Genomic DNA, 18,202 nt, shown 5'->3' with positions numbered 1-18,202 from the left:
ATAATTTCCTGTTAGGAGATGATGAGTACTTCATCAAAAGGTTTGGCTTCTTGTTTTTAGCTATGCTGCTGCCATACTGCAAAAATAAAGCAGTTTGACACCACTTTAACTATGACTCAATGCTATGGAAATCTGGAATTTGTAGTTTTGTGAGCTGCTTAACCTACCCTGTCAGGGACTCTGATGCCCCCACCAAATTACAAATCCCAGAATTCTATAGCCATGGAAGTTAAAGTGGCATCAGACTGCTTTATTTCTGTAGTGTGGCAGCAGTTTTTGTTGTTTCACTTTCACCTTTGGTCAGTCACCTCTCTTGGTTTTTTCTTTAGACCATGCCCCAAGTCAGTGAGTTTCAGATGTGATCCAACATGCTTTCCTGTGTTTTGGTTATGATAAATTAATTGCATGGAAAAACAATAACCTTGATTTCTTATCTTTCTGTAGCCCTCAAGCAACAACCAATCAAGCCTAGATTCCACATGGACCAAGTATGGGAAAAGAGCTGAGAAGGGATAACTGATAGACATTAAACATTATGGATGCCTGAAATGTCCATACATCCTAGAAAGCGAAGTGTAGAAAATAGAATCTATGTTCACATGTTGGATACATATGTTCCCTTTGCTGAGCAATATGGCATAGCTGTAACAAAGAAGAATAAAGTTCTATTGTTTTTACTAATGAAAAGGCAAAATTCTGCAGAATCAGTCCTTTTAAAAACCTGCTAAATACATCAGGTTTTTAGGTGACAAAGCATCTTTTTCTGATCTACCTTCCAGAGCTATAATAACTACATGGTATAGTGGTTCTTTTGATTCTTTCATTAACTAGTGTGGTCTATAGCCAATTATGTCACTAGATTACTCCCTACTTGATGTCTTGACAATTTGCATCTGAAAGTGTGAACTACTTTGATCAGGAAGTAATGTCATTGAAGTTTTAACTGGAGTAACAAAAGGCTTGGTGTTAAAAGTGTGATGACCTCCAACCTCTTCACTATATTATTAAATATGCTGTGTAAACTCATTCAGAGGTCAGGTGCACCATAAGCTGCCATATAGAATTTTTCCAGCTTCCTGGCTGAGTCATTTCTCTTGCAGTTTTATCCTAATATTCAAAACATGCCTTGCTTTAAATAGTCATCTGAGTCTCCCCAAGCCATTGAGTGGATTGAGTGCAGGCCACATATCAGATAAGTTATAATCTTCACAGAGAGCTCAACTGCTGGATAGTGATATAATGGGTCTCCACCAGTGTCTAGAAGTAAGTAAGGGTATTGCACTGATGTACTGATCTGGTCATTTCCACCCTATCCTCCTTCTCTCCCAACACAAGACAACACAACAAAATTGGTGGTAGAGGATTTTAGGATCCATTCAGCATCCATTCTTCTTAGCCACTTTACTCAATCTCATGAAATCCCACTGTTTTCACATATTAGGTTGTTGTGCACCTTCAAGTCATTTCTGACATATGGAGACCCTAAGGGGAATCTAGGATCGGGTTTTCTTGGCAAGATTTGTTCAGAAGGGGGTTGTTTTTTGCCTTCCTCTGTGGTTGAGAGAGTGTTGAGACTGACCATTAAATGGGTTTGGTTGGAAAGGTTACCCTTGGATTCAGTAGCACAGAAAATAGGTTAAGTAAAATAAAGAGAGAATCATAGAATCGGAAGAGACCACAAGGACCATCCAGTCCAACCCCCTGCCATGCAGGAACTCTCATAGAATCATAGACTCATAGAGTTGGAAAAGACCACAAGGGCCTAGGGAAAGCTCAAGGGAAAGAAATTGTATGAACAGGAAAATGTCTATTAGGTTTAGGGTTCAAATCCCATCTCGGCCATGTAAACCCACTGGGTGACCTTGGTCACGTTGCACTCAAAGCCTCAGGGGATAGCAATGGCAAATCCCCTCTGTTGAAACTTGACAAGAAAACCCCTGATAGGGTTGCCATAAGTCAGAAATGACCTGAAGGCACACAGCAGCAAACAATATCACATATGACATCAACACCTGTTGCTTTTAGACTTTCCTTCCACATTGGTTCCAAGCTCCTCCAACATTTTTCCAGAGATCCAGTGCCAAGGAGCACTTGTATCACTTAAGTCCTCATCTTTACAGCCTAGACTATTTCTGCATAGCATCCATTTTTTGCAGGGGAAGCAGGGTGGATGGGATGGGATGGGATGGGAAACTCCATTTCTAATATATTTATTTTATTTGTTAAAATAGTTCTGTCTTTCTCTATATCAAAAGATGTCAGGGTGGCACATAAGTAAAATCAGTAACAATTTAAAACAATAAAAATAATTGAAATAAGAATATCAAAAATAAGTTAAAATCAGTTTGAAAGATTAAAATGGTTACAAAACCACATACACTAGCACATCTTTTCAAAAGACATGGAAAAAAACACTGTATTGAATACACCGGGATAAGTGGGTTTTAAGGCAGCCCTCTCACAAACTGCACCATGTACACTCAGTGTGAGTATGAACACCATTGAAATAAGCCAGTTTCCACACCAGGTTATTTCGTAGTGTGAATGGACCCAAAGTATTGACTTCAGTGGCAGGACATAGAGGAGGAATCTCCAGCAGCCTTCAGGAAGGCATATATAGATATACACCACCCCAATTATTAAGGCTTCTAGCAGTTTAGGACTTCAAATGTCATAATTACCAACTTGAATTCAGATGGGAAGTGTATTGGCAGTCAAATGCAATTATTTTAAGACTGGCATTATGTTAGTTCCAGTCTGCAATCAAGCACCTGCATTTTGCACTAGCTGTAGCTTCCGAGTCATCTTCAGATAGAGCACATTACAGTAGTCTAAGGGCCCATTCAGACTACCTTTTACCCTGGATCAGAAATCAATTCTTCCACGTGAAGTTCATATTCGCTCCAAATCTGTCACAATCCATTTCGAGGCATGCACAAGGAAATGCCCTTTAGCCCGGGTCATCCAGATTCGGGGCAGAATCTGTCTTTTGTGAAAAAACCCAGGTTCCGCGAAATATGAACTTGCCCCCGATCATGATCGGGTAAAGTTCAGGGGAGGGATTAAGGTCAGAGGGCGGGCTGAGGGCAGAGCATTTCCCTCCCCTCATCGGAGGAGGAGGAGGAGGAGGAGGAGGGAGCCTGGATGCAAAAAGGGGAATCTGACTGGAGGCAGGGTGACAGGAGACTAAAAGGGGAAATCAGGGTGACTGACGGGGACTGCAAAGGGCTGTCAGAGCAAGGGCGGGGGGGACTGGAGAAAGTGACGGAGGAGGAGGAGGAGGAGGAGGAGGAGGGAGCCGCGGGAAGAAGGGAGCCATGAAGGGCATTCTATAACGGAGCAGGATGAAGGAGCCAGGGCAGCTCAGAGGGAGGGGAGGGTCGGAAGGAAGGAAGGAAGGAAGGAAGGATTGCCAAGGGAAATTGGGCTGTGGGGCCAAGCTGGAGGAGGGATGTAGGAAAATCAGGCTGTAGAAGGAACCTCTCTCTCTTTTTATTTTTGACACTCTATGCACATGATTTTTTGGGTGACATAGAATGTGTGTGTGCTTGTGCTACTTTCATTTCCTCTTGCTCCTGGAACTTAAGAGCCATTATTATTATTATTATTATTATTATTATTATTATTATTATTAGTGTTATATGCGGTTGCTACAGTCAGAATGCCTGCACTGCATTTCCCTTTTATTACCAATTGATTTCATGAGTCTACTTTAGTTGGAACTGACAGGTCATTCTCTCTCAGCCTCAGTGGAAGGCAATGGCAAAGCTCCTGTGAAGAGAATGTAAGCATGAGGAAAGGGGTCAGTTCAGTTCAGGTCACAGGCAGGTCTTGAACGGAGCTCTCATCAGGCATCTCCCCCCCCCCTTTTTAATTTTTTAAAATTATTTTTGACAAAAATGTGCATGTTTTTTGCTTGAGGTAGATATATAGATAGAACGTGGCTAGCTGCTGGTTCACTTTCCCTTTCATTTCCCCCGCTTCCAGCAAAGGGGAAATGTTGTAAAGAGTACTTTGCAAAAAAACTTTTTTTTCCTTTGCGAATGAATGCTACAGTTCGAATGTTGCAAAGTTTCTCTTTCCAATTTGGCAAATTGATACATGCTTTTGCTACTGTCTCTAAGGAATTCAGGGGTAGCCTAAAGAATGCATGGCATGGCATCCTTTTCTGGCATTCCGTGGTGAGGAATTTATTATTATTATTATTATTATTATTATTATTATTATTATTATTACTATTATTACATGCGTATGAGGCATTCTGGGGTGGCAAGGAGGGGGGATACAGGATGCAGGGATGGCATTAGCTTGCATTTGGGGGTTGAAAATGGGGCCAAGGGCAGATCATAACCTGCACTGACCCAAATGCCCACAACACACACACACACACACACACACACACACACAGAGGAGGTTTCTAAATTTGACAAAATGTGCGCATTTTGGTGCCTGGTCCTTTAAAAAAAAGGAGGGGGAAGCACACTTCCAATGCCCCAATGAGTGCTGGAAACGTCACCTATGACAATTGCTTGATTGACAGCAGGCACCTTCATGTTAAACCCGTTTTCCCCAAGAGGGCATTCGGGTTCAAATGCCCCTGATTTGTAGTGGACACTTGCTTATGGAGAAATTTGGGAGGGGGCCCCCCAAATCTGCCCAGTTCCTTCCAGGGCAAAACCACCAGAGGGAATGGGGCCTAACTGGGCAGGGTCACTCTGTCCAGGCTATCTCTGTCCATGAAAATGTATAGTGCAGCCAACTGGAGCTAGTACTAAGCATTCAGATCTACACAGTTCCATGGGGACAAGGAAGCATCTGGGTGTCTTCCTAATCTATGCATCTACTCCTTCATGGAGAGTGCAATTTCATCCAGGACAGGCTGTTTACTCAATTCCCAGACACCAGAACCACCAAAACAGGATTATCAGGATTCGTCTTCTCTGTTCAGTGGATTCCTCAGCCTTCCTGACATTCACAGATACCCACCACCCTTAACACTCAGGACTTGAACAGAAACATCATCATCTGCAGAGGTAAATTCTCTACCCCAAACACTGTCCCAGCTACTGCACTACTTTGTTTTTTTTTTTTTTTTTTTTTTTGGAAGCAGAAGACCAATGAAAAAGAGCTCCCATAAGAACCAGCACGTTTCAGAAATCTTAAGAGAAATCCCGAACTTGTCTGTCATTACATCTGCATGCCAGAATTAATGTAGTTTGACACCACTTTAACTGCCATGGCTCAATGCTATGGAATTCTGGGATCTGTGGTTTTATGAGATATCTAGCCTTTTCTGTCAGAGAGATCTGGTGCCACAATAAACTACAAATCCCAGTGTTCCATAGGATGAACCCATGACAGTTAAAGTGGTGTCAAATTGCATTAATTCTGCAGTGTGGCAGCAGCTTCAGAGTGTTAAAGAACATTTGAGGGAAAGACAGGTTCATTATGAAGCTGGGAAACTCACCCATCACTAGAATGAGTTGGGAATAATGGTGTTGTAAAAGAATGGGCTTTTGGCCATTGTGCCAAATGAAAGAATCAGCAATGGCTTTTTGCCATGGAAACACTTGACTTTTTAAGCACTTGATCTAATGCCTCTCAACACATGGGAATTGAACTAGGGAGCTCAGGAAACCTCAGCTAAGTTGTTCCCAATGCTTGCAAAGGATAATACAAACCAGAACCCATGCACTCAAAGTGAATTTGTGCTAATGGAGAGGATGCTAGGAGCAAAGATTTTAAAAGATGTACTGTATTCCAGACTCAGCCCTCCCTGCCTATTTAACCCCTACCCCTACCCATTTCTTTGCCAAGTTTTCAGTATCAGCAGAACATTTTAAGGATTTTATGTTCTTTTTTGAAATGGGTTCTTTGTGGTGTTAGTGTCTGAAAACAGTGGCAAGGAAGCACCCACAAGGACTAAATATTTTCAAGAGCAAATGTTTTCATAGATAACCACATAGGTCTGCTCCTCTAGCTAATGCCAGTTAATTTTTTTTTTTACTTCAGTGTGTAATCAGTTCATAAATAATCTGTAGCCACTGGAGGGAAATACTTTTATTGGTACCAATGAAAAAAATCACAAGATACTGGGGAACTTTGCAGGTTTTCCAGAATTCTTCAGCAGGCTAGGTGCTCATTGGAAGTTGTGCAGAAGATACCTTTATCTCAATACATCAAGAATGTACATTTGGCATATTTCTGTCATAATGCCATTTAAAGCAAGCAAAGAGATTTCTTGACCTTTCTCCAACCTTGAGCCTCAAACCACAACTCCCCTCACCCGTCTGGCCAACCTCTGGCTGACCACTCATGAAACTCTGGCAACCAGGTAGGTAACCATACAGAAGGGACTCGGGATGAATGAATGAATAAATGAATGAGCATATTCTTAATATAATCAGTGGTTGAACTTACATTAGATAGTACCAAGTTGGCTTATGGCCTCCTCCAACCACAAACACATATCAAGCAGTCATAAATTGGTTGTTGTGAAATTGCTACAGAATTTGCAAGTGCTTTCCCCCCTTATTTTTATAAACTTTGGGAGCATAAAATATGTGATCCTCAGAACAGCAGTCTGAAACAACCATTCATTCTATGACTTTAGCACTCCACCAGTTCATATCAATTTTATTCTGCTATACACCAAGATCGGGTCTTAGTTTACACCTGTTCAGGTGAATGAGTCACTACAAGCACAGCAAATACAAGGGAAAGCCACATTTGAGAAGAAAAGGGACTTTTTTTACACTACACAGTTATAGCACTGTGATTCCAAAGCTATGAGTTATGGAATCCTGCCATTTCTAGTATGGTGAGGCACTAGAGTTCTTTGAGAATTTTAAATGTCCCTCTGTAAGCTGCAAGTCATAGGATTCCATAGGATGTTGCCATGGTAGTTAAACTAGAATCATAGCACTATAATTTGGTAGTACAAACTAATGCTGAAGGCTGATTGTATAAATCAGTTCTAAACCCTCATAACTTTACTGCACGATACAGTATACTTTATTTTAAATGTTACCACAGACAAAAAGGAAATGAAAATACCACACATTAAAGTCACTTTCAGTAGTCTTCCTGAATTGGAGGTGAGGAAGCCCAAGTATAGGTGCTGCCATTTCCACCTATACTTGTGTATGACAATGTCACTAGGGGCTCATTTTTGAATTGAAAACTATGCCACTCAAACAAGCTGATAAATTCAGGAATGCCTAAAAGTTTGAACCTTCTTTTCTATTATATATATATATATATATATGGTTCAAACTTTTAGGCATTCCTGAATTTATCAGCTAGTTTGAATGGCTAAGTCATTACATCTCCGTATACATACATATATACAGAGTATATTAAAGTAAGACAATTCTGTGAGCTACACCAGTCGTTGTGTACTCTGTACATTTATATAGCACAGATGAAGGACAATGGGCTGCATTCTATTTTAGTCCTGACTAGAGTACATTTATTGAGATAATGGGGATTTTCCTATGTGTTGACTCACCATTCAACAATAGATCCCATGGGTTTACTCTATTTGAGACTAACAACAGGATTCAAACCTATATAATTTAGGGTTAGGACTTAATCATGCAAGGCTGCCAAAACGGAATTACAGCAGGATACTAGTCTCTGTGGCCATACCTTATCACATGATGCCATGTCTGAGTTTAAGCTTTTCCAACTTTCCTCCTCCAAACATTGACCATTTATTTGTATTCCTCACTGGTGGCTTCCATCTTCTTCCATTTCTTGTCTCCTTCTTAGCTGTTTTGAAAGTCTTTTGTACATCCATCCTGGTTTCTTTATAGACTTCTCATTTTTCTTCCTTCTTGGAATTGTTACCAACTTTGCCATATATATCTCATCTTTTAGGAATTTCTATTCATCATGAACTCCCTTCCCTTTTAGCATTTCTGAACATTGGGATTTCACCCAGTATTTCTCTAAGAAAAGTAAAATGAGCTTTTCTGATGTCAAGAGTAAGTGTTTAGCTATGTTTTGCTTCCCCTTTTCTCTAGATAACAAATCTTCTTGGAAAAGTTGGGTTAGCCTAGTGCAGACTTCCTAATTTTAAACAGAATTTTGATAAATGTATTTAATAAGGCCTTGGAAATTACTCATTTAAAACAACAAGTTAATTCATTTTTCCAGTTTAAAAAAAAATATAACAGTATTTCATTTTGATTATAAATTAATGAAGGATCATACAGTAGAGTCTCGATTATCCAACATAAACGGGTGGGCTGATAGTCGGATAGCCAAAAATGTTGGATAATCCAGAGGGTCCAAGAAAAGCCTTGAAATAACCATGAATTGCAAACCTGGAGATACTCGCCCTGCTCAATGCCGCTGCCACCACACTTGGGACCATGTTTTGGGGCGAGGCTTCACTCACCCTTCTCTCCTTGCCTGTCGTGGTCGCCATGTTTAAGGGCGTGTCTGGGGGTGCACCCCCAAGCCACACTCCCAAGCAGCCGTGATGTCGGATAATCCAGAATGTTGGATGACTGAAGGATGGATAATCGAGACTCTACTGTATCACTGATTTTCAAGTGTGGCAATAACTTTCAGTTAATTTTACAGCTGCGAGGTATAGCCTTACTAAATGGTGGAGGAAGAACATCATATGGCTCAAGTGTTGGCTTCATGCTCCTATCTAGGGAATGATGGGGCTGATGTGTTTTGTACCTCAAGTCAACATTCAAATTATACAGTGAGCCCTTACTTTACGCAGGTGGTATTTACTTTACTCCCCCACATAAAGTAAATACCACCTATTCTCGAGCCCCATTTAAATGAATGGGGCTCGTGAACATGGCAGCACAGCAGCATGCACGCACCACAGGCGTGTGTCCCATTCATCCCTATGGGATGTGCCACCCCTTCTCCCTGTATGGCTTTCAGTGTATGCTGAAAGCCATGTAAAGTGCGCTCGCATATGATGCAGGCACACTGTGTGTGTGTGTGTGTGTGTGTGTGTATTCAAAGTAACCAAAACTATCAGTTCAGTTATTTTTCAGAAACTGGAAAGTACAAACATGACGGTAAATAACTATTGGCTTACAATTTTATGCCACCCCTGACCTCTGCAACAAATGATGCCATGGAGCACAGGCCAACTTCGATGGCCTTCATGGGAAAGAGGCCAGAGATAATTAAAACTGGCATAAAGCACCATGATGCTTTGCATAACGGGTTGGAGCCATAGTTTTTTTTAAGGTCTTAGTTAAAAGGAGAGCAAGCATTGTGAGCTGTAGTGTGCAGGGAACAAGCTGCAAGAGCAGAAGCTGAAGTGAGAGATGAAGCAGAAAAGATAGGAGAGTGAGTGATGTATGTAGCGGAGTGCAAGAATCAAAGGAAGGGTGTGTCACAAGGGTGGGAGATGAAGAAGGAAGTAGGAGAAGAAGATCCAGTAATATGGGAAATGGCACACAAAAAGCAAGCAAGGTTCATGCAGCACAGGGGCACATAGGGAATGAAGCAGGAGAGATGGAAACCAACCTGTGCCAGTGACATCACATAAGAAGGAAGAGGGGGTGCACTGCAAAATTGTTAGGTAGAGCAAGGAGGAAGGAGCAGGAGGGGGGAAGAAAGCAAAGAGTGCAAGTAACAGAGTGCAAGAAACAAGCAAGGGATGTACCATGACGGTGAAAGGTGAGGTGAGTGATGAAGGACACATTGGACTTTTTCACATGGGGAAACGTGGAAGGTTAAACTAGTCACAATGCGGGGTCATCCAGGACATTAGGGACGATATCACAATTGCTTTTCAGATGATGCTGTGCACAAACTGGTCAGAATCCAGACAGAAAGTGAGGTGAATCAGAGAATAAGCATTTTTGCAAAAATACCATGTTTTCATTTCCAGTTCATTCCAGGATGCAAGGCAATGCAAGGGAGGGAGCTAATAAGAGAGAAGAGGAAATGAGTGGGGTGAGTAGCAGAGTGCAAGGGAGAGAAACACTTTGAGAGCACAAGGTGAGGCAAAGGAGTGAGCAGGAAGGAGAGAAGAGTGAGCAGTGGAAAAAGCAGAGTGGAAGAATGAAGGAAGGGAGCACCATGAAGGTGCAGGATGAGGCAAGGGAGAGAATAGGTGAGACAGGAAAGAAAGTGGTGCAAGTGGTCAAGTGGAAGAAGCAAGCAAGCGGCACATTGTGAGGGTGCAAGGTGAGGGGTCAAAGACGGGATTAGACGAGATGTTGGAGTAAGTGGTGCAAGTGGCAGAGCACAAGAAGCAAGGGGACCCACTGCAATGGTGTGCAGCAGCAAGTAAGAGAGAAGAGAGAGAGTGAAGCAAGGGATGGAGGGGAGACGAAGTAAAAGATGTGGAGAACTGCAGTGGCAAGGCAGAAAGAATAAGAGAGATAGGCATGAGGAGGAGCAAGGGGTATGAGAGGGAGAGGTGTCACAGGGTGAGGGAAGAAGGGGTAGAAGATGCAAAAGCAGGGTGCAAAGAATAAGAGAAAGGAACATGGCAGAGGAATGAGGTGAGTCTGGGGGTGGTGGAATGGGAGTTGGGGCAAATTAGGAACACAGCAAAGGAGGCAAGGCAGCAGAAGAAGCAAAACTCCCACAGGAGGAGGGAAACCATGTAATTCATTGCTGGAATGCTCTGTTTCCTCCACTCGCCACCTCATGATGCTGCTCTGAGGAAAAAGGGGACTAGAAAGGGTAAGACAAGAAGGTAAATTGTTGCTGTGTGCCTTCAAGCCATTTCAGACTTTTGGTCAGACTTTTGGTCTGAAGCCTACTCTATCACAAGGTTTTCTTGGCAAGATTTGATCCCTTCCTCTGAGGCTGAGAGTGTGTGACTTGCCCAGGTTCACCCAGTGTGTTTCCATAGCTGAGTGGTGATTTGAACCTTGGTCTCCATAGTCATAGTCCAATGCTCAAACCACTTCACCATGCTGGTAGAGTAAAGAGCAAGGGAGATATTTATTATTAAGGCACATGCTTGTTGTGAATCTTCAGAGTGCCAGAAAATGGATCCAAACAATGAACAAAAAACAATTACATCATTTTGCCAGACTAACTCTGCATTTATTTATCTTGGGAGTATGGTATGGAGATTTGAATTGACATATGTCATAGGTTAACTGAGTAAGACAGGAAAACCATTTACCTGTTTCAAGCCCCTTAAAGTTCTGGTAGTAAAAAGGGATGCAGTTGCTATTGGGAGGATTATTTTTTTCTGGTTTTTTTTTAGTGGAACAATGTCCAAGAGGAGTAAAAAAGGTGGACCTTGGCACCCACAAATTGCCCACCTCTGCCTTCCTGTAGCAAAACCAACAGAGAGTTCTGTGGCACCACAAAGAGGATTGTGTTTGTTGTTTTATGGGTTACAGGATAGCATTTTATAGGCTCAGTGCAGAGACCACTTAATCAGAGGCAGACCATGGATCTGCTTTGTAATGAAGCTGGTATTCTTTCAAGTGGCACAAGATTTTGTAGTAAATATTCTTTTCCCATACAAGGGGACTTTTGCAAAATAAGCAGTTACAACAACCCGAATCCAGATGCACTAGGTCTAATGCAAATTCACTTTTCATTTGTGTTTCCTGCCACACTCCTTTTGCCTCCCTTTACTTGCATTTTTGCTTTTGTTTTCCCCCACCTTTCTGTATTTGCTTTATTTCTGCTTTTCACTGGTATATTTAGATGGCCTTTCCCTATAAAAGACACATAACTGACCTGTTACCTTGCCTGCTACATTTTCCTAAGCTCTCGTGGCTCTAATAAAAATACTATATATGTGGGCATTTCAAACCAATGTTATTTCTGCTGTAAAAATCCCATATGCATGCTCTTAGACATGGGAGCTCTGTGCAAGATCTTTTCACACATGCAGAATCAGCTGCCATTTCTTCACTTATATACAAGGAAAGTTTCTAACACACATAAGCAATCATGCAAAGAGTCTCATACACCAAGAGTCTGATACTTTCCCTATCAATTTCTCTAGCTATGGATACAGCTTCTACCAGCATTATTTTTGCAGTGGTTATTCCTTGCAAAATGCATTCTATTCTGTTTGCCTATCTACTTCATTGGACACTCTTGCCAAGTTCTTAATTATTCTTTCTACATGGTGTATCTTGTCAGCTGCCACAAGCTCCATGCAAGATAAGAAGAAATCCAAGTTTCCAGCCAGGCAATTATTCATCAAGAAATTTCATGGCTGAGAAAAAACATTGAAGTGCTCTGCAGGGGCAACTAGCAAAAGCTACAATTTTGTGACTTTGGGAGGGAATCCTTTCGTGATATAAATAATTGTAGCATAGGGTTGTCCATGTGTATGTTTCTTTAAATCAGTTGCACAAGGAATTATGCAGTAGCTCCTTGCACAACAACACCTCCCTTCTGCCTTGCAATCCTGCTGCAAAGGGCAGATAAATATTATTTTGGTCATTTAGTTGCCGAGAAGTGTGTGAGGTGCTCAGACAGCATCCAGCTGCAGCCATTAAAAAGAACAGCTCTCTCTCTCTCTCTCCTAGATATCTAGTAGAATCCCTGAAATTCCAGGGAGGGCATAGCTGCTTATTTCTTTGCAGTAGTACAGCCGGTTAATATCTCGGGACCCACACTCAACCCACTTACTAAATTACTGAAGGAGCACATATCTGTCTTTTCAAGGAAGCTTGTCCACTCAGCGTGAAATTGCAAAGCTGGAACAGTCCACTCTGCCTCACCCAACATAGGTAGCATGATGGTGCTGCAGACAATTGTGTGAAATGCCGGTAGCCCTTTTGTGACTGAAAAACGAATTTGTCTTCAAATGTAAATACAGGACTTGGGATGCAATGCACTAAACAAAGACACTTGTCATGACTGGTGGGAAACAATGGAAAGTTGGGTCTTCTGTTTGTCTGAAAAACATGTCACTTCCACCCATAGAGGAGGCTGAAACCAGCTTTGTCTCACAATTAAAACACACACTACATTCAGACAGTATAAGTAATGTCCATAACAATAAGACAAGCGACCACCAAAGGAACACCAAATGACTTAGTGATCATTCTGCAAATAATATTGGAATGGCTTCATATGACTTTGTCCTCTGTCTTGTAATGGATTATGGCACAGAGGAATGAGATGCAACAGGAGTTATGTAGCTTGGAACAACTCCACTGGCCAACTCAGGTGATAGAAAATATATATGTGGTTTGTATGACCGCATTTCTGTGTTTTGCATTCTGTGCTTGTAGATGACATGCAATTTATTTATGTGTGTGTTTGAATGTGTTTGTGTGTGTTCTAATGATACTGTTTGTACAGATACTCATTGAGCCTTAAGGCTCTTGCCCTTTAAATAAGCCACATGCTTTATCCAAGAGGAGATAAGAGGAGCTAAAAGTTTATTCTGGCATGGCTTATTTATTTACATTTCTTGCTATCCCATCACTTAAGGACTGGGATGGACCACAAGAGATTAAAAATGTTGTTGTTTTTTTAGAAATGAAAGCAGATGAAAGCAGATAAATGCTGCAAGTCCCCCCACTCCAGACTGGCTGAATACCAACTGCCACATGTCACCCCAAATAAAAAGAGCTTTCAGTGTTTCCAAGGGATTTTCAGGCCAGTATATGCATTTACCAGGGTGCTATACAGCTCTCTCATGTGTGCAGTGAGTCAAAAAGCCAGTTTGCATTAAGTTCTGGTTCACACAGTCTCTCCTTTTGACCCCCACAGAGTCTCCACAGAAAGTGAGTTCTGTACAACCACTGAAAATCCCAAACTATAAAGCTTTTAAAATCAAGGAATGCCTTTAGTCTTTTATCATAGAATCATAGAATCCTAGAGTTGGAAGAGACCACAGGGGCCATCCAGTCCAACCCCCTGCCATGCAGGAAATCCAAATCAAAGCATCCCCGACAGATGGCCATCCAGCATCTGCTTAAAGACCTCAGAGGAGGGAGACTCCACTACACTCCGAGGGAGTTTGTTCCACTATCGAACAGCCTTTACTGTCATGAAGTTACTCTTAATGTTGAGGTGGAATCTCTTTTCCTGGAGCTTGGATCCATTGCTCCGGGTCCTAGTCTCTGGAGCAGCAGAAAACAAGCTTGCTCCCTCCTCAATATGACATCCCTTCAACTATTTAAACAAGGCTATCATATCACTTCTTAACCTTCTTTTCTCCAGGCTAAACATCCTCAGCTCCCTAAGTCGTTCCTCATAGGGCATGGTTTACAGACCCTTCACCATTTTAGTCACCCTCCTTTGGACATGCTCCAATTTCTCAACATCCTTTTAAAACTGTGGTGCCCTGAATATTCCAGGTGGGGCCTGACACAATATTCCAGGTGGGGCCTGACCAAAGTAGAATACAGTGGCACTATTACTTCTCTTGATCTAGACGTTATACTTTTATTGATGCAGCCTAAAATCATCAGTTCATAGAAGTCTCATTTTGAGTCTACACATGCAGAAATATGTGGACTTTTACAAATATATGGTACTGGTGGAAACTGAACATTTGTATTAGTCTCTATGGAAGCTGTTGTTTGGAATTCTCAACAAAACATGATATCTGGAAAGAAAAATCTTTGGTTTTTTTTTTTTTGTTTTGTTTTGTTTTTGTTTTGTTTTTGTTTGTTTTTTACAGAGTAAACTATTTATTTACATTTTTGTTTAATTCATACCCTTCCTTTCACCCAGTGTTGGTTCCCAAAGCACTTCACAATATGTGTTTAAAAATGAAAGAAAAAAGAACCTTTTAATTCAGAATATTAAAAGCAGTAGTAAAATAATTACAGTAAAATCAACAACTATCATTATAAAACAATTAAAAAAAGAGGAAGGTACACCTGCTGTCCCCCACTAAAGACCCTAAACTAACAACATTTTTTGAGAGAGAATGGAGACGGTGTCTACTTCCACTGGCTACATGAAAGAGAGTGAGAGAGGATATGTGGGAGGAAGTGAAGCCAGGCCTTATGTACCTATGTTCAGTCTATGGGAAAGGAACCAGCAGAGGAGACAAGAGAATGGCAGAACAAATCTGTGTGTCTAACCACATTGTGCCCTACAAGATTATAGACCTGTGTCTCTAACTGCATTGTCCCCTACAGGATTATATTTGTATGATCACATATTTATCTGCTTTCAACAACTCCAGATGTTCAGACACATCAGAATTTTTGCCATATGCCTTGACCTGGTCATGCTCTCTCTGCCTGATGTACCTCACAGGTTAGAGGTACAAAGTGTGTGTGTGCATGTATGCACATTCATGCATGCATATGTACACATGCATGTACAGAGTTTTGCATGCTGCCTGCAGTCTTTCAGAGGGATGGTAAAATATAGAAATAGTGAATCCTAGAGCATACCTTCCAACTATGGAAACCTAGCTTACCAAGATGAATGCTAGAAATATATCATATTGTAGAGGAGAACTATAGCAAGCATGGAAAAACTCCTGCTCACAATGTATGTCCAACCCATGATAGTTTTCAATGCAGCCTTCTAGCTTTTCCACACAAAGTCCTGCCCCTTTGCCTTACTCCAGCACTGACAGAGGCATTATCTGTCTTCTTGAAGCAAAAGAAGGACTTGGAAGTAACTAGCTACAAATAATAAATTACATATAATTAATTCATTTTCTCAAGAAACAAAGAGGAAGATATGTTTTCTTTGGTGTGTGTATGTATGGTGGTAATACAGGAGAGTCTTTTTGGTGGATGCCCACAGCTCTGAAAATCCCTTTCTAGAGAAGTTAGGCTGATGTCCTCCTTTCTATTGCCTATGGAATCATAAGCAAATGAACAGTGTTCTTTTGACAGGCCTTTGAAAACTGATTCTTCAGGGGGTATGTGCCCTATACTCCTTCTTGATCTGTCTGCAGCCTTTGACACCGTTGATCACTGTCTTCTAGTGGATATACTTTCTGACCTTGGGTTCTCAGACTCTGTTCTCGACTGGTTTAGATGTTATTTGTCAGACAGATCTTTTGCAGTAGTCACAGGTGGTCAGACTTCATCCTCTGTTCCCTTATCTGTTGGAGTTCCCCAGGGCTCTGTCTTGGGTCCCCTTCTGTTTTCTCTCTACACACTGTCCTTAGGAAAACTCATTAGCTCTTTTGGTTTTTCCTACCACCTATACGCTGATGACACCCAGTTGTATCTTTCCACCCCCGACCTTTCTCCAAGGTTCGAACAGCAAGTTTCGTCTTGTCTCACAGCTGTCTTGCAGTGGATGCGCCATCGGCGTTTGAAGCTCAACATGTCCAAGACAGAGCTTCTTGTCCTTCCTCCTAAGTCCACCCTTCAACACTCCTTTTCTGTCTCTGTGGACAACATTTCTATTCAACCAGTCCAGCAAGCCCGCAGTCTTGGTTTTATCTTTGATTCTTCTCTGTCATATATCCCCCAGATCCAGACCACAGCCAAGGCTTGTAGATTCTTTTTATACAATATTGCCAAAATCCGACCATATCTCTCTGCCTCTACTGCCAAGATCCTGGTCCATGCCCTAGTGATCTCACGACTCGATTACTGCAACATCCTCCTGGCTGGGCTTCCTCTCTCTCACCTCCATCCTTTAATTTCTGTCCAGCATTCAGCTGCATGTATTATCACATCCACCCACTGCTCTGACCACATCTCTTCTGTGTTGGCATCCCTTCACTGGCTCCCACTCCCTTTCCGCATTCAGTATAAGCTCCTGCTGTCGACATTTAAAGCCCTCCATGGACTGGCCCCTCCTTACTTATCAGACCTTATTTCCCCTCACCTTCCCACTAGGGCCCTCCGTTCTGGTAGTCAAGGTCTGCTGTCCCAGCCCAGGATTTCCTCTGCCCCATCTCGGATTAATCCCTTTTCACTTGCTGCCCCTCACTCCTGGAACCTTCTTCCCCCACAAGCAAGAGCCATCACTTCTTTAACCAGCTTCAAAACAGAGCTGAAGACCATCCTGTTCAGAGAAGCCTTCCCAGGCATTGCATAATTCTCACTTGCTATTTGATGTTATTTTGTTGTCTGTTTTATTCAATCATTTCCTGTATTGCTATGTATTTTATATGTGTTATCTTACTAGACAGGCCCCTTCCCCACCACCACTCCCTTCTCCTTCTGTGTCGTGTCTTTTTAGATTGTAAGCCTGAGGGCAGGGAACCATCCAATTAAAAAGATTGTATGTACAGCGCTGTGTAAATTTACAGCGCTTTATAAATAAAGGTTAATAATAAATAATAATATACAGTACAGTGTGCTGTATTATCTATTTGAAGAAGTAGAAGCAACAATACATATCCACAAATCATTAAAATGGTAACATTAATATCAACACTAGCATTTTAAAGTTGTAACCTGAATACATCAGTACAGAGTCTGTACTCTATGGTGTCTGTGCTTCCCATTCACAATTGCTTGGGAGGAAGTCTTGTTGAACTTGGTGAAGTTTACTTCTGACTAAATTTATAAGATTGCTCAACCCAAGGCTCTGTAAATAATATTTGCATCTCCTATATTATGTAGGTATTCATCTATCTCTGAGGGGGTAGCCTGGTCGCCATATGTTATGTATGTGCATACAGGGAGAAGGAGGGAGAAATACAGTCATCTTCACAGTGATTAATAAGTAGATGCATAAGGGAAATTCAAGGGTGAGACATAACCCTCTAGGGAAAATCTTCCCCACTGATAGAAAGCAGCAGGTCCATTTGTTCCAGATAACGCTGTCTTTTAAAAAAGCAGCCCACTCTTGCTCAGACCATGCATTTATGAATATCTTCGCATCTGAAAAGGACTAAAGTGTTTGAAGAGAACTATTAGCATGCATGTTTTGGCTTAACATCTTTTTCATGTTTAGCTCTTAAGAGGGGGAAAACATCATATTTTGATATGAACATCTGTTTTATGTTTCTCTAAATGCACACTTAGCATGATGAACATTAACCCTTGCATATTCTAAATCTGCAACCACCACCACCACCACCACCCAGCCCAATCCAGATAGAGCAAGGCTGCTGCTTTTCTAGTTCATTGCTATCCTACCATCAAACCCAGGAGACCTCTCATTCAGAGTCAACTTGTTAATCAAAGCTTGGAAAAATTCTTTTTAGGACTATAACATAAATCCCATACTCCTCCTGCAGTAGACCAGTGGCCAAGCTGGCAGGATGAGTCTGACTATTATAGTCAAAAAGAAGACCTTTCCCAGATTTTGTAAGATTATAAATGTCACTTGAGGA

The sequence above is a fragment of the Sceloporus occidentalis genome, unplaced genomic scaffold (assembly GCF_023333645.1).
Source record: "Sceloporus occidentalis isolate IW3139 unplaced genomic scaffold, rSceOcc1.0.p SCAF_1, whole genome shotgun sequence".
Classification (NCBI taxonomy): domain Eukaryota; kingdom Metazoa; phylum Chordata; class Lepidosauria; order Squamata; family Phrynosomatidae; genus Sceloporus; species Sceloporus occidentalis.
Note: the sequence above shows the minus strand (reverse complement) of the source record.